The sequence below is a fragment of the Monodon monoceros genome, unplaced genomic scaffold (genome assembly GCF_005190385.1).
Source record: "Monodon monoceros isolate NGI ecotype Baffin Bay Population unplaced genomic scaffold, NGI_Narwhal_1 Super_Scaffold_18, whole genome shotgun sequence".
Classification (NCBI taxonomy): Eukaryota; Metazoa; Chordata; class Mammalia; order Artiodactyla; family Monodontidae; genus Monodon; species Monodon monoceros.
Genome location: NW_021703774.1, coordinates 99,903,732 through 99,926,759, shown reverse-complemented (window position 1 = coordinate 99,926,759; position 23,028 = coordinate 99,903,732). Strand labels below are relative to the sequence as shown.

Here is a 23,028-nt window from a genome sequence, read left to right as displayed (position 1 = left end):
CCCTCCCCCACTGGACTAATTACATCAATAAGGCCAGGAGCTTGGTTTTCTTTGGTTCATGGTTGTATTTCCATATTTGTTCAATATTTTTTTGTTTCATCAATAAATGAGAATCATAGGATGCCAGAACTTGAACTAGATATGGCTTGAAGGTTACCTAAGTCATAGATAGGTAAAATGTCACAATCTGACATTCGGAATCAGAGTCTAAAAAGAACTCCAGTTATTTTTAAACTGATTTTATATTGTTTTAGCTGGGCTGTCAGAAGATCCTTTGGGTAACCTTTAAAACTGAGTTCTCAAAGTACCTGTGTAAAGCCCTGAATTAATAATGATAGCTATGGGATGGGCCCACATGAATCTAATAATAATTTTTGCTTCAAGGGAGGAAGATTGAATGATTGGGAGTCAGGGCTGGGAAGGAGACTGCCTGCCCTTTTGTATACCTTCTTAACTTAAAGCCATGTGAATATATTACCTATTTGAAAATAAATAAATGACACAGAAGAGTGCATACTCTATGATTCTATTTATTTGAAATTCTACGAAAAAAATTGTAACTGGTTGCCTCTGGCCGGAAATTGGCTGGGAAGGTGTATGAGAGAAATTTCTGGGTCATAAAACCCTCCTGCACTTGAGCTAGGCTGGGACCTGGGACCCTTTACTAAAGTGCTTGCACCTGCACAAATGTTTCCTTGAGCAACAGAATACAAAGAAACTATAAGGGACTAAAAATAACTGTGCACATGTGCAGTTGGGGCAGCTAGGACACAATACAAAAAGGCCACAAACGAACTGCTGTTTCTGAGATGCCAGGAGCAGAAGCAGGGTACTATGCAGGACCCCTGCACATAGCACCACCAAGGGGGTGGACAGACCACCTAAGCTATGCCTCCTGCCCAAGGGAACCAGCTTGCCCCCTGACCCCTAGGAATGAGTAAGAGCACCTGTTACTTGGTTTTGCTCCCTCATGCTGCACCAGGAGCCCCAGTAACTTGCCTGAATTTCTTGTCTGGCCTCTTATCAATTTCTATTGATTAGAGAGTCCAAGTACTCAAATCAGTAGCACACTATTGGTGGGAATGTAAATTGGTGCAGCCATATGGAAAATCGTATGGAGATTCCTCAAAAAATTGGAAATAGAACTACATACAATCTAGCAATTTCACTTCTGGGTATTTATCTGAAGAAAATGAAAACACTAATTTTAAAAGATATGTGCAGGGAATTCCCTGGAGGTCCAGTGGTTAGGACTCCGTGCTTCCACTGCAGGGAGCATGGGTTCGATCCCTGGTCGGGGAACTAAGATCCTGCAAGCCTTGCGGCACGGCCAAAAAAAAAAAAAGGTAAAAAAGATATGTGTACCCCAAAGTTCACTGCAGGATTATTTATAATAGCCAAGATACGGAAGCAACCTAAGAGTTCATCAGAAGGTGAATGGATAAAGATATTGTGTATATATACACAATGGAATATTAGGCATAAAAAAGAATGAAATCTTGCCATTTGCAACAACATGGAAGTACCTAGAGGGTATGTATGCTAAGTAAAATAAGTCAGGCAGAGAAAAACAAATATCATATGTTTTCTCTTACATGTGGACTCTGAAAAACAAAACAAACAAATAACAAAATAGAAACAGACTCAAAGATACAGAGAACAAACTGGTGGTCACCAAGGGGGTGGAGGATTGGGTAAAATAGGTTAAGGGGATTAAGAGGTAAAAATGTCCAGTTATAAAATAGATAAGTCATGGGAATGTAATGTAGAGAATATAGTCAATAATGTTGTGATAACTTTGGTGACAGACTGTAACTAGACTTATTGTGGTGATCATTTCATAACATATAAAAATATCAAATCGCTATGCTGTACACCTGAAACTAATATAATATTCTGAGTCAATTATACTTCATTTTAAAACAAATAAGCTAACACACAGTTGAGCACTCTCTGTGTGTGAGTATTGGCTAAGGGTTATACATACATTATTTCTTTTAAGCCTCATACTATCCTCATGAGGCAGATATCATTATAACCCCCTTGCATATGAGAAAATTGACACTTAGTAAATACAATGTAACTTGCCCCCATTTATACAAATGGAAAATGGTGGGGCAGGGCTTTGAAACCAGTCCGCCTAATGTCAGAAGTGGTTTATATTACTTACCCACTAGATCAAGAGCTTTGCAATGACTGAAATCATATTTTGTCTTAGACTATTCAGTTGCCCCAGCACTTTGCATAGTAGCTGTTCAATGTATTTTGAATCAATGATAAAGAGCAAGCTTGGTGTTAATTTTATTGGTACAAATTACACATTTTTAATTGGTAAAAATTGTACATATATATAAAAAATATTCTAAATAATCCAAATAATCAGTACCATTGTGCTAAGTGCCTGAGATGTACTATCTCTAATGAGGTCATGGGCCTGAGGAGAGAAGCTTCTACCATTAGCTCTGACTTTCCAATTTATTTGATGAAAGAGCTTGCACATTTATTTTACTGAAAAATTAAAATTAAAATTTTTATTTTTAATAAATAAAATTTGTATAAATTAACATTAAAGCTAATTCTAACTAGAGAAATAGCTAATTCTAACCTCTCCCAAGTGCTTGAGCACTCGCGTAAGTGAAATCCCACTGTGTGAATTCCACACCAACACCGCCTCTGCTCCAGCTTTCTGCCCTCGGCTGTTCACACCCTGAAACTAGAGTAGAAGATAGGGGAAGTATGGGGGCAGTGGGCAGGGGCACCCTCCTCAGAGACAGTTGAGTATGAGGCAAATTCAGTTAGCAATTCAAGATTCCCTATGTTCTAATACCACACACCCTTATCATTGATTTGTTTCACTGTCCAGGAGGGGAACAGAAGGAGGGTCTGAGCTCTAATCCCCTCTAAACCAGGCAAGGGTTAAGTATCAGAACACAGTGCTCTCAACTGCCAAGTGTTTTATAAGTCAGCCATGTGAGCCTCATGGCTCACAGAAAGGCAAGGGAGGCATTCCCCTGAGAGGCAAAAACTACCCAGAGTACAGAAAAGGAACTCACCAGTGGAGTCAAACTCACTGCCCACTCTCACTTTGAGCAGCTGGCATCTGGAGCTTCCAGAGAGAACCAGGGCATCTCAGTTACATTCTAGGATTGCACTGTCCAATACATCAGCCACTGGTCACGTGTGACTATTTACATTTAAACTTAAATTAAAATTTCAGTTTCTCAGTCGCGCTCACACCTTTCAAGTGCTTAATAATAGCCACATGTGGCTGCTTGTTACTAGGGCAGCACACATAGACCATGTCCATCCATCAGAAAGTTCTCTTGGCAGAACTATTCTAGAAAAAGGAGAAACAACACTCCATTGTGACCTCCAGCTAATATTCAGATTTTTTTTGCCTTGAAAACTGAAGGCTCACAACGAAATAGTGAAAGCTTATTTCACTCGGCTCAATGCTTTCCACAGCACAAATCCAAAAGCCACTCAAGTGCAAAAACTGTGGCCTCTCCTTATACCGAGTTTAGAAGAATGGCTTTAACGTCACCACTTCACCTCCACTGCATTCTGTTGTTTGCAAGACACATTATCTTAGGAAAGAACATTGTTTGTTAAGAGGAACACAACTCTATTGCCATCTCTTGGCGTTTGTGCACAGGTAGGGACAATATCTGCCACAGTTGTGGTAAAGAACCTGCTCTCAGGCTCTAGAGGTTGGACATCATTTCTACGTGTGATATCAGACATTCGCATTATCAACCCAACAACAGCTTTTGAAATTGTGCCACCAAAATGGGACATCAGTAGAGTGCTAATTTCCACCTCATCCACCAGAGGAGAAGTCTATTCTTTTCTTGACTGTCTGAAATATCTGTTTTACCGCAAGACAAAATTTAGTGCAACTATAGTAGCAATTCTAATCTATCCAATTATCTGGGAACTAGTAACCTCCAAATTAATGCATGTGACTAGATTGTGACCTAAAATTTCAAGTGTGCTTTCCAAAAGTGTGTTTAACCTCACTGAGCTCCAATCTTCTCATCTATAAACTGGAGATAATAAAAGTATCTATGTAAGTGTTGAATTAAATGAAATAATATATGCAAGGCACAAAATAAGCATTCAACGAATGGTAATTGCTATTATCCAAAGCCACAAAGCACCAACATGCAAAAAATTTTAAATAGATTTTAAACAGACTCTTAAGTAGAAAACTCCTGACTCTACCACCTGCTAATTGTTTGGCCTTTGACCTCTGTAAGCTTCAGTTTCTTCATCAGACAAATAAGGATAAGAGTTGCCAACAATAGATGTGTTATTTCATGTGAAAATTGTCTAATAACAGTAAAGTACAAACTTTAGCTAATGTTAATTAGTACTCTGTCCCCACCTCTACCAAAAAGGAAATTGGGAAACTACATTAGGAAGGTGTTACTTTATGGTAAAATTAATTTAGTTTTTATTATGTCCTGTGCTCCTAAACAGGACTGGGAAGCAACCACTGCTGAAGTCATCACTGAAAGGCCATACAGCCATCAACATTAGGACCAAATGCTGGTAACCAGCATTTTCCTCAGCTAATCTTTTTCTCCACGTGAGAAATTTGAAACCCATACAGACACATTGTCTCCTCTGAGAAAGCACATTCAAAAAAGATAACCAGCTGCCAATTACAGCAAGGAGAGAAATGGTATTGAATTACAAAAGGCACTTACTAAAATAATCTTTCTTACAGGTGTGGAATTAAACCTAACCCTTCATAAATTTTTGTTCCTCACTCAAATGGCCGCAATACAATGAGATAACATTCTCAAAATAAAACTGAAATGTTCACAGCTGTTCCTGTGATTTGAAGATTAAGGAAGGTATATTAACCCTAACTCAGTAACAAAATATCTTCTGCACAGTAACTACATTTTCACAAGTTTTAATGTAAAATCGAACATTGTTAGACATTTACCTGTTTCCTATTAGGGTTTCTAAAGGCAGAAGTCATTTTGGTGGTAACCATGATAAGCAAAGACTGGGAGACTGGGGATTTGAATTGAATTTATAGCTGACTCATAGGGAGTGTTTACAAATTGCCACTGGGATCCACCCCCTTAACACCCTTTCAGTTCCACCCTGTACATTTGCTAGGTAGTATCCTTAGGGGAAGCTGAGAATGTGGAGGACTAGAAATGCAATAAACAAAGCTTTCTGGCCATGAGTGCTAATTGATTTTGTTTTTCTTCTACCTTTCCTTCTTTTATTCCTCCATCCCTCCCTTTTCTTTCTTTCACTTTCCTTCCTTCAATGAATTGATTGGTCTCAGAATGACAATTGTATACTAATTGTTACTGTGTTTGGGGGTGCCCAGTCTGAGGCATTAGAAGCTTCTATATATTAGGTGGTTTCAGCACTTGAATTTGACATTAGACAAAATTACTAACTTGGTAGAACTTACCCTTTTGGGTTTTTTTTTAACTCTTTAACTGAGGTTTTGGAATACTGTAGGCTTTTGTGTTTTATTAATGGGTATTGCATTTGTGTTATTCAGGACTACTAATTGAGAGTTTCTATGAAATACAAAGGCAAGTGATGCACCTTGTGAGAGAAATCTAAATGGAGATATTCCATTCTCCGTGAACTGGGCTATGGAAGCACTTTTTATCTATCATCTCACTTAATCTTCACCATAACCCTATTATTGTCCTCATTTACAAGTGAACCCAAGCAAATCACTAAGAATGCTTCATTTATTTATTCATTCAATCATTCATTCATAAAGGTATTAAGGACATACAATTGTGTCAGGCACTTTCCTAACAGGAAGGATAATAACTAACATTCTCAGCTCCTACAACATGTCAGCAATAATATAATGTGCTTCTAAATGAGGCAGCCATCATTAGACCCATTTAAAAGTTGAGGAAGCTCTGGCTGGTCCAAAGTCACAGTGACAGAAAAATGAAAAGCAAAAATACAAGCATAACTCTGTCTTCACTACAAAACCTGTGTCGTCTGGAGTTACAAAATGTAGTACCTGTGTTCAGACTTTAGTTTAAGAATATATGGTCTGGAGTAGAAGACAGACATGTGAACAAATAAATGGACAATACTGATATGTTCTATTATACGGACATATAGTATGGCGGGAACATACGGTATGGGGGTTACCTAACCTGGCCAGAGAGTTGTACTATTTTTATTTGCCCACATCCCCTTCCATCTTCTATGAACAATTATAGGCACCTGACACAAGCTAAACCAATCACATTACCTTAACCCTCTGACCATAGTAACTGGGTCAAGGAGGTAAGACTGGGAGAGTCCTCACCAAGAATTTTTCAAACCAGAGCTGCAAAAGTAAAGTCCCTTTGCCCTCTCATTATGAAGCTCTAGGGATTTGAACCCAGAGATCCTGGCTATTCTCAGAAAACTAAAAATGAAATGGAGAGCATCCTGAAGATATACAATCCCTGGTTCCAGTCAATCCTGCCTTTCCTAAGCCTCTGTTGCTCTGATTTTTCTTTTTCTTTTTTTCCCCCTTCTAAATCTTTTTTGCCTTAATGCCTGGCCTGTTTTGGGGTTTTGTTTTTTTTAATTTAATTTTATTTATTTTTTTATACAGCAGGTTCTTATTAGTCATCCATTTTATACACATCAGTGTATACATGTCAATCCTAATCTCCCAATTCATCACACCACAACCCCCCACCGCTTTCCCCCCTTGGTGTCCATAGGTTTGTTCTCTGCATCTGTGTCTCAATTTCTGCCCTGCAAACCGGTTCATCTGTACCATTTTCTTAGGCTCCACATATATGCGTCAATATACGATATTTGTTTTTCTCTTTCTGACTTACTTCACTCTGTATGACAGTCTCTAGATCCATCCATGTCTCCACAAATGACCCAATTTCATTCCTTTTTATGGCTGAGTAATATTCCATTGTATATATGTACCATATCTTCTTTATCCATTCGTCTGTCGATGGGCATTTATGTTGCTTCCATGACCTGGCTATTGTAAATAGTGCTGCAATGAACATTGGGGTGCATGTGTCTTTTTGAATTATGGTTTTCTCTGGGTATATGCCCAGTAGTGGGATTGCTGGGTCATATGGTAATTCTATTTTTAGTTTTTTAAGGAGCCTCCATACTGTTCTCCATAGTGGCTGTATCAATTTACATTCCCACCAACAGTGCAAGAGGGTTCCCTTTTCTCCACACCGTCTCCAGTATTTGTTGTTTGTAGATTTTCTGATGATGCCCATTCTAACTGGTGTGAGGTGATACCTCATTGTAGTTTTGATTTGCATTTCTCTAATAATTAGTGATGTTGAGCAGCTTTCCGTATGATTCTTGGCCATCTGTATGTCTTCTTTGGGGAAATGTCTATTTAGGTCTTCTGCCCATTTTTTGGATTGGGATGTTTGTTTTTTTAATATTGAGTTGCATGAGCTGTTTACATATTTTGGAGATTAATCCTTTGTCCATTGATTCGTTTGCAAATATTTTCTCCCATTTTGAGGGTTGCCTTTTCGTCTTGTTTATGGTTTCCTTTACTGTGCAAAAGCTTTTAAGTTTCATTAGGTCCCATTTGTTTATTTTTGTTTTTATTTCCATTACTCTAGGAAGTGGATCAAAAAAGATCTTGTTGTGATTTATGTCAAAGAGTGTTCTTCCTGTGTTTTCCTCTAAGAGTTTTATAGTGTCTGGTCTTACATTTAGGTCTCAAATCCATTTTGAGTTTATTTTTGTGTATGGTGTTAGGGCATGTTCTAATTTCATTCTTTTACATGTAGCTGTCCAGTTTTCCCAGCGCCACTTATTGAAGAGACTATCTTTTCTCCATTGTATATCCTTGCCTCCTTTGTCATAGACTAGTTGACCATAAGTGCATGGGTTTATCTCTGGGCTTTCTATCCTGTTCCATTGATCTATATTTCTGTTTTTGTGCCAGTACCATATTGTCTTGATTCCTGTAGCTTTGTAGTATAGTCTGAAGTCAGGGAGTCTGATTCCTCCAGCTCTGTGTTTTTCCCACAAGACCGCTTTGGCTATTCAGGGTCTTTTGTGTCTCCATACAAATTTTAAGATTTTTTGTTCTAGTTCTGTAAAAAATGCCATTAGTAATTTGATAGATATTCAATAGAATCTGTAGATTGCTTTTGGTAGTATAGTCATTTTCACAATATTGATTCTTCCAATCCAAGAACATGGTATATGTCTCCATCTGTTGGTATCATCCTTAATTTCTTTCATCAGTATCTTATAGTTTTCTGCATACAGGTCTTTTGTCTCCCTAGGTAGGTTTATTCCTAGGTATTTTATTCTTTTTGTTGCACTGGTAAATGGGAGTGTTTCCTTAATTTCTCTTTCAGATTTTTCATCATTGGTGTATAGGAATGCAAGAGATTTCTGTGCATTAATTTTGTATCCTGCTACTTTACCAAATTCATTGATTAGCTCTAGTAGTTTTCTGGTGACATCTTTAGGATTCTCTATGTATAGTATCATGTCATCTGCAAACAGTGACAGTATTACTTCTTCTTTTCCAATTTGTATTCCTTTTATTTCTTTTTCTTCTCTGATTGCCATGGCTAGGACTTCCAAAACTATTTTGAATAATAGTGGTGAGAGTGGGCATCCTTGTCTTGTTCCTGATCTTCGAGGAAATGCTTTCAGTTTTTCACCATTGAGAATGACGTTTGCTGTGGGTTTGTCATATATGGCCTTTATTATGTTGAGGTAGTTTCACTCTATGCCCACTTTCTGGAGAGTTTTTATCATACATGGGTGTTGAATTTTGTCAAAAGCTTTTTCTGCATCTATTGAGATGGTCATATGGTTTTTGTTCTTCAATTTGTTAATACGGTGTATCACACTGATTGATTTGCATATACTGAAGAATCCTTGCATCCCTGGGATAAATCCCACCTGATCATGGTGTATGATCCTTTTAATATGTTGTTGGATTCTGTTTGCTAGTATTTTGTTGAGGATTTTTGCATCTATATTCATCAGTGATATTGGTCTGTAATTTTCTTTTTTTGTAGTATCTTTGTCTGCTTTTGGTATCAGGGTGATGGTGGCCTCATAGAATGAGTTTGGGAGTGTTCCTCTTCTGCAATTTTTTTGGAAGAGTTTGAGAAGGATGGGTGTTAGCTCTTCCTAAATGTATGATAGAATTCACCTGTGAAGCCATCTGGTCCTGGACTTATATTTGTTGGAAGATTTTTAATCACAGTTTCAATTTCATTACTTGTGATTGGTCGTTCATATTTTCTATTTCTTCCTGGTTCAGTCTTGGAAGGTTATACTTTTCTAAGAATTTGTCCATTTCTTCCAGGTTGTCCGTTTTATTGGCATAGAGTTGCTTGTAGTAGTCTCTTAGGATGCTTTGTATTTCTGCGGTGTCTGTTGTAACTTCTCCTTTTTCATTTCTAACTTTATTGATTTGAGTCCTTTCCTTCTTTTTCTTGATGAGTCTGGCTAATGGTTTATTAATTTTGTTTATCTTCTCAAAGAACCAGCTTTTAGTTTTATTGATCTTTGCTATTGTTTTCTTTATTTCTATTTCATTTATTTCTGCTCTGATCTTTATGATTTCTTTCCTTCTGCTAACTTTAGGTTTTGTTTGCTCTTCTTTCTCTAGTTCCTTTAGGTGTAAGGTTAGATTGTTTATTTGAGATTTTTCTTGTTTCCTGAGGTAGGCTTGTATAGCTATAAACTTCCCTCTTAGAACTCCTTTTGCTGCATCCCATACGTTTTGGATCATCGTGTTTTCATTGTCAATTTTCTCTAGGTATTTTTTGATTTCCTCTTTGATTTCTTCAGTGATCTCTTGGTTATTTAGTAACGTATTGTTTAGCCTCCATGTGTTTGTGTTTTTTACGGTTTTTTCCCTGTAATTGATTTCTAATCTCATAGCGTTGTGGTCAGAAAAGATGCTTAATTTGATTTCAATTTTCCTAAATTTACTGAGGCTTGATTTGTGACCCAAGATGTGATCTATCCTGGAGAATGTTCCGTGCGCACTTGAGAAGAAAGTGTAATCTGCTGTTTTTGAATGGAATGTCCTGTAAATACCAATTAAATCTATCTGGTTTATTGTGTCATCTAAAACTTGTGTTTCCTTATTAATTTTCTGTTTGGATGATCTGTCCATTGGTGTAAGTGAGGTGTTAAAGTCCCCCACTATTATTGTGTTACTGTCAATTTCATCTTTTATAGCTGTTATCAGTTGCCTTATGTATTGAGGTGCTCCTGTGTTTGGTGCATATTTATTTATAATTGTTATATCTTCTTCTTGGATTGATCCCTTGAACATTATGTAGTGTCCTTCCTTGTCTCTTGTAACATTCTTTATTTTAAAGTCTATTTTATCTGATATGAGTGTTACTACTCCAGCTTTCTTTTGATTTCCATTTGCATGGAATATCTTTTTCCATCCCCTCACTTTCAGTCTGTATGCGTCCCTAGGCCTGAAGTGGGTCTCTTGTAGACAGCATATAGATGGGTCTTATTTTTGTATCCATTCAGCAAGCCTGTGTCTTTTGTTTGGAGCATTTAATCCATTCATGTTTAAGGTAATTATTGATATGTATGTTCCTATTATCATTTTCTTAATTGTTCTTTTTTTTTCTTTTTTTTGTTTTTTAGTAAATTTATTTATTTTGGCTGTGTTGGGTCTTTGTTGCTGTGCACGCACTTCCTCTAGTTTCAGGGAGCGGGGCCTACTCTTCATTGCTGTGCGTGGGCTTCTTGTTGTGGTAGCTTCTCTTGTTGTGGAGCATGGGCTCTAAGTGAGCAGGCTTCTGTAGTTGCAGCATGCGGGCTCAGTAGTTGTGGCTCGTGGGCTCTAGAGCACAGGCTCAGTAGTTGTGGAGCATGGGCTTAGTTGCTCCGCAGCATGTGGGATCTTCCCGGACCAGGGATCAAACCCGTGTCCCCTGTGTTGGCAGGCAGATTCTTAACCACTGCACCACCTGGGAAGTCCCTTTGGGTTTGTTTTTGTAAGTCCTTTTCTTTTCTTGTGTGTCCCACTTAGAGAAGTTCCTTTAGCATTTGTTGTAGAGCTGGTTTGGTGGTGCTGAATTGTCTTAGCTTTTGCTTGTCTGCAAAGCTTTTGATTTCTCCATGGAATCTGAATGAGATCCTTGCTGGATAGAGCAATCATGGTTGTAGGTTCTTCCCTTTCATCACTTTAAATATATCATGCCACTCCCTTCTGGCTTGTAGAGTTTCTGCTGAGAAATCAGCTGTTAACCTTATGGGAGTTCCCTTGTATGTTGTCATTTTTCCCTTGCTGCTTTCAATAATTTTTCTTTGTCTTTAATTTTTGCCAATTTGATTACTATGTGTCTCAGTGTGTTTCTCCTTGGGTTTATCCTATATGGGACTCTCTGTGTTTCCTGGACTTGGCTGGCTATTTCCTTTCCCATGTTAGGGAAGTTTTCAGCTATAATCTCTTCAAATATTTTCTCGGGTCCTTTCTCTCTCTCTTCTCCCTCTGGGACCCCTATAATGTGAATGTTTTTGCATTTAATGTTATCCCAGAGGTCTCTTAGGCTGTCTTCATTTTTTTTCATTCTTTGGTCTTTATTCTGTTCCGCAGCAGTGAATTCCACTATTCTGTCTTCCAGGTCACTTATCCATTCTTCTGCCTCAGTTATTCTGCTATTGATTCCTTCTAGTATATTTTTCATTTAAGTTATTGTATTGTTCTTCTCTGTTTGTTTGTTCTTTAATTCTTCTAGATCTTTGTTGAACATTTCTTGCATCTTCTCAATCTTTGCCTCCATCCTTTCTCTGAGGTCCTGGATCATCTTCACTATCATTATTCTGAATTCTTTTTCTGGAAGGTTGCCTCTCTCCCTTCATTTAGTTGTTTTTCTTGGGTTTTATCTTGTACCTTCATCTGGTACATAGCCCTCTGCCTTTTCATCTTGTCTATCTTTCTGTGAATGCGGTTTTTGTTCCACAGGCTGCAGGATTGTAGTTCTTCTTGCTTCTGCTGTCTGCCCTCTGGTGGATGAGGCTATGTAAGAGGCTTGTAGAAGTTTCCTGATGGGAGGGACTGGTGGTGGGTAGAGCTGGCTGTTGCTCTGGTGGGCATAGCTCAGTAAAACTTTAATCTGCTTGTCTGCTGATGAGTGGGGCTGGGTCCCCGCCCTGCTGGTTGTTTGGCCTGAGGCGACCCAACACTGGAGCCTACCCGGGCTCTTTGGTGGGGCTAATGGACGACTCTGGGAGGGCTCATGCCAAGGAGTACTTCCCAGAACTTCTGCTGCCAGTGTCCTTGTCCCCACGGTGAGACACAGCCACCCCCGCCTCTGCAGGAGACCCTCCAACACTAGCAGGTAGGTCTGGTTCAGTCTCTGTGGGGTCACTGCTCCTTCCTCTGGATCCCGATGAGCATACTACTTTGTGTGTGCCGTCCAAGAGTGGAGTCTCTGTTTCCCCCAGTCCTGTCGAAGTCCTGCAATCAAATCCCGCTAGCCTTCAAAGTCTGATTCTCTAGGAATTCCTCCTCCCATTGCCGGACTCCCAGGTTCAGAAGCCTGACGTGGGGCTCAGAACCTTCACTCCAGTGGGTAGACTTCTGTGGTACAAGTGTTCTCCAGTTTGTGAGTTACCCTCGCAGCAGTTATGGGATTGGATTTTATTGTGGTTGCGCCCCTCCTACCATCTCATTGTGGCTTCTTCTTTGTCTTTGGATGTGGGGTATCTTTTTTAGTGAGTTCCAATGTCTTTCTGTCGATGATTGTCACTCTGATTTTTCTTTAATGCTGTGACCTCACCAAGAACCTCCAAGTGACTCATTCATCATCAAGTATTTTCTGAACATTTACATATATATACTGCTTATATATAATATACTACTTATTATACCAGGTTATTATTCTAGGCACTGTTCTAGGTACTGGGGATATATACACATGGTAGCCATCCTCTAATTTGGCCCCCAGTGATCCTTGCTGCCTGTTCTTTATGTCCTTGTATAGTCCCTCCCACACTGAGTAAGGGCTGGACTGTGTGATCTATAAAATACGGCAAAAATGATAGAGTATAACCTCTGAGACTAAGTCATTAGGACACCGTAGTTTTCCCCTTTTCTGTTAGATTGCATGCTTTGGGGGAAGCCAGCTGCTATATGTGAGCAGCTCTATTAAGAACAAATATAGGATTTCCCTGGTAGTCCAGTGGGTAAGACTCTGCACTCCCATTGCAGGGGGCCCACATTCGATCCCTGTTGGGGGAACTAGATCTTGCATGCATGCCGCAACTAAGACCCAGATCAGCCAAAATAAATAAATAAATAAATATTTTTAAAAAACGGGAAAATGTTTATGACATTGGATTTCTTAAATATGACACCAAAAACACAGGCAACAAAAGAAAAAATACATAAATTGGATTTCATCAAAATTAAAAATGTGTCTGGACTTCCCTACTGGCACAGTGGTTAGGAGTCTGCCTGCCACTGCAGGGGACACGGGTTCAAGCCCTGGTCTGGGAGAATTCCACATGCCGCAGAGCAGCTGGGCCCATGTGCCACAACGGCTGAGCCTGCGCTCTGGAGACCGTGAGCCACAACTACTGAGGCCTGTGCACCTAAAGCCCATACTCTTCAACAAGAGAAGCCACCTCAATGAGAAGCACGTGCACCACAAGGAAGAGTAGCCCCTGCTCGCTGCAACTAGAGAAAAGCCCATGCACAGCAACGAAGACCCAATGCAGCCAAAAATAAATAAATGTATTTTTTAAAATGTGTCTGCATCAAAGGACACTATCAAAAGAGTTAAAAAATAACTCATGGAATGAGAGAAAATATTTTCAAACCATATATTTGATCAAGAATAATATCTAAACTATATAAAGGACTGCTACAATTTAACAACTAAACACAAATAAGCCAATAAAAAAATGGGAAAAGAACTTGATCAGACATTTCACCAAAAAAGATATACAATAACACACAAAAGGATGTATAATATTATTAGTCATTAGGAAAACGCAAATGAAAACCACAATGAAATACCACTTCACACTCACTATGATGGCTATCAAGAAAAAAACAGAAAATTACAAATGTTGCTGAGGACATTGGAGAAATTGGAACCCTTATACATTGCTGATGGAAATGTAAACTGATGCAGCCACTGTGGAAAACAGTTGGCAGTTCCTCAGAAAGTTAAATAGAATCACCATATGACCCTGCAATTCTACAAGCTATTTAAAGGAATTCAAACCAGGAATTCAAACATATACACCAATGTTCATAGCAGCATTATCTACAATAGCCAAAAAGGGAAACAACCCAAGTGTCTATCAACAAATGAATGGATAAACAAAATATGGTATATCCATACAATGGAATATTATTCAGCTGTAAAAGGCAATGAAGTTCTGATACATACAAGATGGATAAAGCTTGAAAATATTATGCTAAGTGAAATAAGCCAGATACAAAAAGAACAAATATTGTTTGATTTCACTTGTATGAGATATCTAGGTACTCACAGAGACAGAAAGTAGAATAGAGGTTACTAGTGTCCAGGGGAGGGGGACATGGAGAGTTAGTGCAAAATGGGTAAAGAGTTTCTTTATTTTTTTAAAAATAATGTACACATACTTCCTTTCTTTCTTTTTTTGATTTAATTTAATTAATTAATTAATTAATTAATTTAGCTGCATTGGGTCTTCTTTGCTGTGCGCGGGCTTCCTCTTGTTGTGGTGAGCGAGGGCTGCTCTTTGTTGCAGTGCTCGGGCTTCTCATTGCAGTGGCTTCTGTTGTTGCGGAGCACGGGCTCTAGGCACGCAGGCTTCAGTAGTTATGGCACGTGGGCTCAGTAGTTGTGGCTTGCAGGCTCTAGAGCGCAGGCTCAGTAGTTGTGGAGCACGGGCTTAGTTGCTCCGTGGCATGTGGGATCTTCCCGGACCAGGGCTCGAACCTGTGTCCCCTGCATTGGCGGGTGGATTCTTAACCACTGCACCACCAGGGAAGCCTGAGAAAGAGAATCTTGATTTGACTTAGTTGAAATAATAAATTGAACACATAAATAGCCACCCCCCAAAATATATATTATGAGATGGTGTAAGTACATGGAGAAAACAAACAGAAGTGAAGGGGTGTGGGGGAGGGTTATTACAATTTTAAATAGAATAGTCAGGGAAGACCTCACAAATAAGGTGGTAAGAGAGCAAGAGGTCTGGCAAAGAGCATTTCAGGCAGAGAGAAAAGCAAGTACAAAGGCTCTGAAGCAGGAATGTGCCTGGTGTATCCAAGGAACAGCAAGGAGGCTTTGGTGTGGTTAGAGTGGGAAGAGCAATATAGAAGATGCTAGGATATGAAATCAGAGAGAAAATGGAACCAGAATACATAGGGGACCCTGCCATCTTTAGGAGTTTGGCTTTTACTCTAAGTGGGATGGATATGCAGAGTGACGTGATCTGATCCATGTTTTACATTTAAAATCATCAGCTGGCTGCTGTGCAGTGAATTGACTCTAGGGAAGAGTAGAAACAGGGAGACGAGTCAGAAGCTATTGAGAAAAGTGAGTGCTTGGACCAGAGTAGGAAGTGCAAGAGGGTGAGGAGTGATCAACGTGGATGTATTTTCAGTCAACATGATTTGTCTTCAGATTGGCTATGGGAAAAAAGAGAGAGAAATCAAAGATGACTCCAAGATTTGGGGGCCGGGCAACAGAAGGATGGAGTTGCCATTTACAAGACAGGGAAGACTGAAGGATGAGCAGCGTAAGTGGTGGTGGGGAACAAGTTAGAGTCGGGTTTTTGTCATGTGCAGTCAAGAGTCCTGACTAATACTGAGGTAGTCCGAAAAGTTTCCACAAAGTAAGTGATATTTGAGGCAGATCTTAGTGAACAAAAGTTCTGTTCTGTTAGGTAACTGAAGAGGGTGTAGATGTATTTAGTCAATGCTTATTGAGCTCACTTTCTTTGGCATCTCATCTATTGGGCTGTATTCTATATGTGCACATTGTTGTATATGCTGTATCATCAGGGTTTGCTGAGTTATGCAGTAACAAAAACCTCCAAATCTTGAGTAACAAAAGTCCCCCAAATTTTGGCAGCTTACACCAACAGAGATTTATTTTCCACTTACGTTTCCTTCCATGGCAGGCTCTGCTCCACACCAGCTTCATTTTATCTTTTAGATGGTGACATGTAATACTTGGAGAATTGTTGTATGGCATCACTATGTTCACTCATTCATTCAATCAGCAGATGTTTATTCAACACCTGTTTCATGCCAGGCAAGGTTAAGTACTAGGAATACAATAATGAACAAAACAGACAAAACCCTAGATATTTTGGAACACATATTGAAAATGAGCAATTAAACACATATGAAATAACTATAATAATAAATATTGTATTCACAAATAAAAGCTGTAAGTACCTCATTTAAATTAGACCAATATAAACATAATTAGAGGGCTTCCCTGGTGGCGCAGTGGTTGGGAGTCCGCCTGCAGATGCAAGGGACGCAGGTTTGTGCCCTGGTCCGGGAAGATCCCACATGCCACGAGGCAGCTGGGCCCGTGAGCCAGGCCGCTGAGCCTGCGCATCCGGAGCCTGTGCTCCGCGGCGGGAGAGGCCACAGCAGTGAGAGGCCCGCGTACCGCAAAAAAAAACAAAAAAAAATCAGAACTGGGAATTCCCCAGTGATCCAGTGGTTAGGACTCCACGCTTTCACTGCCCAGGGCTAGGGTTCAATCCCTGGTCAGGGAACTAAGATCCCACAAGCTGTGAGGCCAAAAAAAAAAAATTTTTTTTTAATTTTAAAGATAATAATAAAAATTAGAACTAAAATCTATTCAATTTGTAAACCTTACTTATTTATTGTTTCCCAGAAAGCTGAAAGTGGTTTCCCTGCCCCAATACTACTCATTCTGTAAAAACTGGGGAGGATGAAAAAGAACATTTTATCTTTGTTTGTAATTAAGTATAAGTTATGGGCAACACACAATTTACTAGTCTTGGATCCTAAACTTGTGCTCATTTCAGCATTTAATATTTTTTTCTTTTATTGAAATATAGTTGATTTGCAATATTGTGTTAGTTTCAGGCATACAGCAAAGTGATTCAATTATATATACATATATTTTTTCAGATTGTTTTACATTATAGGTTATTACAAGATGTTGGCTATAGTTCCCTGTGCTACACAATAAATCCTTATTTACTGTTGCTTATCTTTTTTATGTATAGTAGTTCGTATTTGTTAATGTCATATTCCTAATTTATCCCTCTCCCCCTGCCTTTCCCCTTTGGTAAACATAAGTTTGTTTTCTATGTCTGTGAGTCTGTTTCTGTTTCATATATAGATTCATTTGTATTATTTTTTAGATTCCACATATGTGATGTCATATAACATTTATCTTTCTCTGTCTGATTTACTTCACTTAGTACGGTATTTTCTAGGTCCATCCATGTTGCTGCAAATGGCAATATTTCTTTTTTTATAGCTGAGTTCAAATTTTAAGACTTTAGTCTCTTGAGGTAGACCTGAAACAATGGCACAGAATTCTATTTTCTCCATCATATTATCTTTTAAAGGGCTTAACTCCCGTTTAGTTATGATCCATAAAGTTTTTGTAATAATTAAGTATACTTAAGTATAAAAAAGGCAAAACTGTAGCTTTGTGAGTCTCAAATAATATCTAATTCAAGTCACAATTAACATCCAGCAATAAGAAAAACACTATGTAATTCACTTCTATTGTATATTTTTGCCTGAATGACAATCAGGTCTGATTTATTACCATCTATATGTAGCCAAGAAATTATCAATCATTTGTAAAACTATCACCTGTGACTCCATGAGCTCTATCCACTTATTTTTTTTAATATAACTATTCACTCTAGATTTTTATCTTAGATATTCCCAAATCTATACCACAAGGAAAACTCCTAATCTATCCAAAGCTGAAAACATTGTAGTGAAACAGAATAGTGTCAAAGAAAATATCTCAGTAGCAGCCAGAGAGAAATGAAGGGTAATTAGATAAACAGCAAGTTTAAAAGCAAATAATTTAGAAGACAGAGAAATGAGGTCATTAAAAATGCTAAGAGAAAATAATTGTTAATGAAGAATTGTGCTCCCATTCAAGAAGAATGGTGAAATGAAGATCTTTTTGGACAAATAGGAACTGAGAATGTTTACCATAAGAGACTTGCAATAACAGAATTTTGAAAGAGAATTCTTTGGGACAATGCTTCTCAAACTTTAACATGCATACAAATCACCCAGGGATTGTATTAAATGCAGATACTGATTCAGTAGATCTTGAGGAGGAGCCTAAGAGTCTGCATTTCTCATAATTGCCCAGGTGATGCCAATGTTGCTGGTCTCAGACCAGGAGCAGGAAAAGAAAGAAGGAAAAGAATCCTAGCTAAAAGGTGGGAGATGAACTACTGAGCAAAGATATAGGTAAGCAGGTAGTCAAATCTAAACAAATATCTGTATAACAATAAATATTGCTAATTTGAAAGATTAAAGAAAAGGGTAAAACAAAAACTGGAAAAAATAGCATTTAGGTTGGTAAGGTGATGACCAAAGTTAAAGAGTTCAAAGTTTCCTTATATTGTTTCGGAGGGAAGAATTAACTTGGGATATTGTTACGAATGCTTCAAGGGTGACCACTAAAAGAACAAAAATAGAATATGCAATTTCCAAGTTAGTAGAAGGGAGAAAATGGAATATGATAACATACTAGATAACAATAATTTTTAAACCTTAATATGAAAAAACAAAGGGTCATGAAGAAAAAAACAGGAAAAAAGAATAAATAGAAAGTGGAAACAAGTAGAAATGTTAGTAATTTAATAAATGTAAATGGAATGAACTAGCTTGGTAAAGTAGATTGGATTAAAGAATAAATGAAACCCAACTATTTACAAGAGACATACCTAAAACATAAGAATATAGAAAGGTTTAAAGAGATAGAAAAAAGACAAATCATCAGTGTCTGTAACCTGGTGATGATATACCATAGTTTTGCAAAATGTAGGAGAAACTGGGCAAACTATACAAGAAATTTCCGTGTATTATTTCTTACAACTGTGTATAAATGTACAATTATCTTAATAGAATTTCAACTAGAAAAAGAAGTCAGGCAAATATCAACTAAACACAGCTGTGGTAAAATCTCAAACTTTAGTGTGCATCAGAAGCACCTGGAGAGTTTGTTAAAACAGATTGCTGTGTTCCATCCCCAGTTTCTAATTCGGTAGGTTAAGGGTGAGACCAATTTATAGCAGGTTCCCAGGTAGTGTTGATGCTACTGGCTGGAATGCCACGCTTTGTGGAACCTTGGTATGATGTAATGAACCTCTAAGTACTAAACCATTTGGGCAATTTTTTTTTTTTTTTTTTTTTTTGCCTGCACTGCGCGGCTTGCAGGGGCCACCGCAGTGAAAGCGCTGGGTCCTAACCACTGGATCACCAGGGAATTCCCCATTTTGGGAATCTTGTTTAAGATATCTCTGCAATTTTTTTCTGAGGGAGTAAGAGGAACTGGAGTATTTTAAAACAAATTTTTTTAACTTTGTATTGTGTGCAATTAAAATAATATATTTATTTATTTTAGGCTACATCGGGTCTTAGTTGCAGCGTGTGGGCTCTCTAGTTATGGCCCGCATGCTCAGTAGTTGTGGCACAGGCTTAGTTGCCCCGTGGCATGTGGGATCTTAGTTCCCCAACCAGGGATGGAACTCGCGTCCCCTGCATTGGAAGGTGGATTCTTAACCACTGGACCACCAGAAAAGCCCCTAAAGCAAATTCTTGCAGCAAGTCATTTCATCTGTAAACACTGTTTTAAACATTCTTAAAATATCTTAACCTTGGCAGTGCAGTGGTTCAGACTCCGCACTTGCACTGCAGGGGGCGCAGGTTCCATCCCTGGTCGGGGAACTAAGATCCCACATGCCTCAAGGCACCAGCAAAAAAAATAAATTAAAAAATTTTAAAAAGTAATTAACCTTGACTTATTATGGAAAAATAGAAACCTGTCTCCAATAATTTGAGAATACTCATCTGTCTCAAGCACACACTGAACATTTCTAAAAATTGACATGGAACATTTCTAAACATTGACCACTTTTCAGACAATAAAGCAAGTCTCAACAAATTTCAAGCAATTGGTATCATATGGAATATTTTCTCTGACCAAAATGCAACTAAATTAGAAGTCACCAGCAAAAACTTTATCTATTTACCTTTCTATCTTAAAGATAAGAAGATAGATAAATCAAATTTTTTTTTTTTTTGCGGTACACGGGCCTCTCACTGTTGTGGCCTCTGCCGTTGCGGAGCACAGGCTCCGAACGCGCAGGCTCAGCGGCATGGCTCACGGGCCCAGCCGCTGTGTGGCATGTGGAATCATCCCAGACCAGGGCACGAACCCGTGTCCCCTGCATCGGCAGGCGGACTCTCAACCACTGCGCCACCAGGGAAGCCCAGATAAATCAATTTTAATCCCTAGAGATCTCAATATTTGAAAATACACTTCTAAATAACTTCTGTTTTCCAGCAATAGCTCTACACTATGGAAATGTATGAACCCCTAACCATCTGTGCCGTATAGGTGTACTGAACTGCAAAGTAAAATATACTTATTCCTTGGGTTGCAGTGAAAAAAGCCTGAAAGCTATTGGCCTAGAAAAACGCTTACACATGTATATTAGTTTCAAGAAAGTTCATAGCAGCATTGCTAGTAATAGAAAAAATTAAAAACAAACCAAATATCCATTGACAGGTGAATGTGTATGGAATATTAACACAATGGGATATTATGTAACAGTGAAAATGAATGAGCTACAGCTCCACACAACAGTGTAGATGAACTTTAGAAACATAATATTGAGTTGCAAAATCACCTTGCAGAGAGCCTCATAAGATATGATACTATTTTTAGGAAGTTCTAAAAAGAACTAAATAATACATTGTTTAAGAAAGTATACATACCCAACAAAACTATTAAAATAGATATGAAAATGGCAACGACATCAGGTTAGTGGTTTTTTTCTTCTGGGGAGAGAGGTAGGGGAATAGGATAGAAAAGGAGTGGCCCAGGTACATGCAAAGGTATTGGTGATGTATAGGGACCAGGTAAATTTCTGGGTTGTTCAAGGCCATCTGTTTTGTTGCTGAGTTTCATTACACACAGATATCCTTTTTTTGAGGAAATATTACATACCAAAACAATTTTAAAGAGGAAAACTCTGATTTAATAAACAAGAAGTAATACTATTAAAATTTTATTTGTAGGGAACAAAATATTCAGTGAATTTTTATTCTACATCAGAGAAAATTCTGGAGCCTAAGTACTCAAGGACTGGGATCCTCAAGCCTTCAGACTTTCCCATTGTCCTTCCCCAGGAGAATGACTGTGACTGTCAGTCATTCAGAGCTTGGGAAATATAAAAAGGTCCCGTCCTGGACAGTGCAAGCAAGTTGGCATAGTTTTTGCTGACCAAGGCTTCTTTTCTCCCGCTCTTAAAGAATCGCTTCAAATCTGCATGCCTCTCATTATTTCCAAAGCGTTCTGATGCTTAGGTTGGGAAAAGAATGTTTGAAAGTTTTTGGGGGTAAATCTCTCTGCATCCCTCCAGCCATGTATCCTTCTTTTTTTAAAATCTGATTACAGAAATATGTTAATTGTATAAAATGTGATTACAGAGATTAAAATCACTTGTAATCTCATCACTGAATGATAATCACCCTTGACTTTTTTGGTCTCTTTCCTTTCTGTCTCATTTCTGAGTAAATGAATACCTATAGTTGGTTAATTTATAAAAATGGGATCATAGTTACTGATACGATACGTGGAAAGCCGTAAGATTGAACTGAGTGAGTATAGATGAAAAAAAGAAGAGGTTCAAAGACTGAGTCTTACCTAGGGCACAATTAGAAAGGTTGAAGAGAAGAGGAACTAACCAAAGAGACTGGGAAAGAGCAGCCAGTGAAGTGGAAGGGAAACCAGGAGAGTGTATAGTGTCTGGGAAGCCAAGAGAAAAAAGTATTTAAAGAATACTGAGTCAATTGCTATTGATGAGTAAAGAGAAATGACCATTTGATTTAGCAAAATGGAAATGATTGGTGACCATGAGATGTTTCCATGGAACAGTGTAGGCAAAAGCCTGACTGGAGTGAGACCAAGAAAAAAATAAGAGGAAAGAAAATGGAATCAGAGAAACAGACAAACCTTTGAAAGAGCTTTGCTGTAAAGGAAAGGTGAAGAATGGAGGAGTAGTTGTGAGAAAGTGTTTTTTGTTTGTTTTTAAAGTGAGATAAATAACATCTTGTTTGGATGCTAATGGGAAAGATCTATCAGAAAGGGGAAATTGAGGGTGCAGGAGAGAAGGGAGAGAATTACTGGAACAATATCACAGAGTAAGGTGCTGGCGTGGAAGAGTTAGCCTCAGATGGAATCATGGGCAATTCATCCATTGTTACAAGAGAAAAGGCAGGGTATCTGTACACAAAAGTGTTTAGTTGGGTAGAGATGCTGGGAATTTGTGGACATTCTTTTCTGATTGTGCTTATTTTTCAGTGAAACAAGAGGAGAAGTCATCTTCTCTAAGCTAAGAGAATGCTTGCTTTGGCAGCACATATACTAAAATTGGAACAATACAGAGAGGATTAGCATAGCCCCTGTGCAAGGATTATATGCAAATTTGTGAAGCATCCATTAAAAAGGGGAAGGAGAAGAAGAAGAAGGGGAAGGGGAAGGAGAAGAAGAAGAAAGAGGAGGAGGAGAAGAAGAAGAAGAAGGGGAAGAAGAAGGAGAAGAAGAAGTGGAAGATGTAGCTAATAGGAAAGTATGAAATAGTTGTCTAGGAGAGTGAAAAAATAAATTCACTAGAGAAATATAATATGATTGCCAGGCATCATCAATGGCCCACTTGATGTGCATAGTCACAAATTTAAAATGAGAGCAGTCAGTATGGTTGTGCTTTTACCTCAAACACACTGAGCCACCTGGATGTAGACACATAGTAGACAGAGATACAAAT

The 23,028-nt window shown here is 38.4% G+C and overlaps 1 non-coding gene across 1 annotated transcript; it reads left to right on the top strand.

Annotated features, from left to right (window-relative positions):
* Window positions 1-22,608: 22,608 nt before the first annotated feature.
* Window positions 22,609-22,711, top strand: LOC114900085. Its single transcript, XR_003794711.1, has one exon. It is a non-coding gene; the product is annotated as a U6 spliceosomal RNA (small nuclear RNA).
* The last annotated feature ends 317 nt before the right edge of the window (window positions 22,712-23,028 follow it).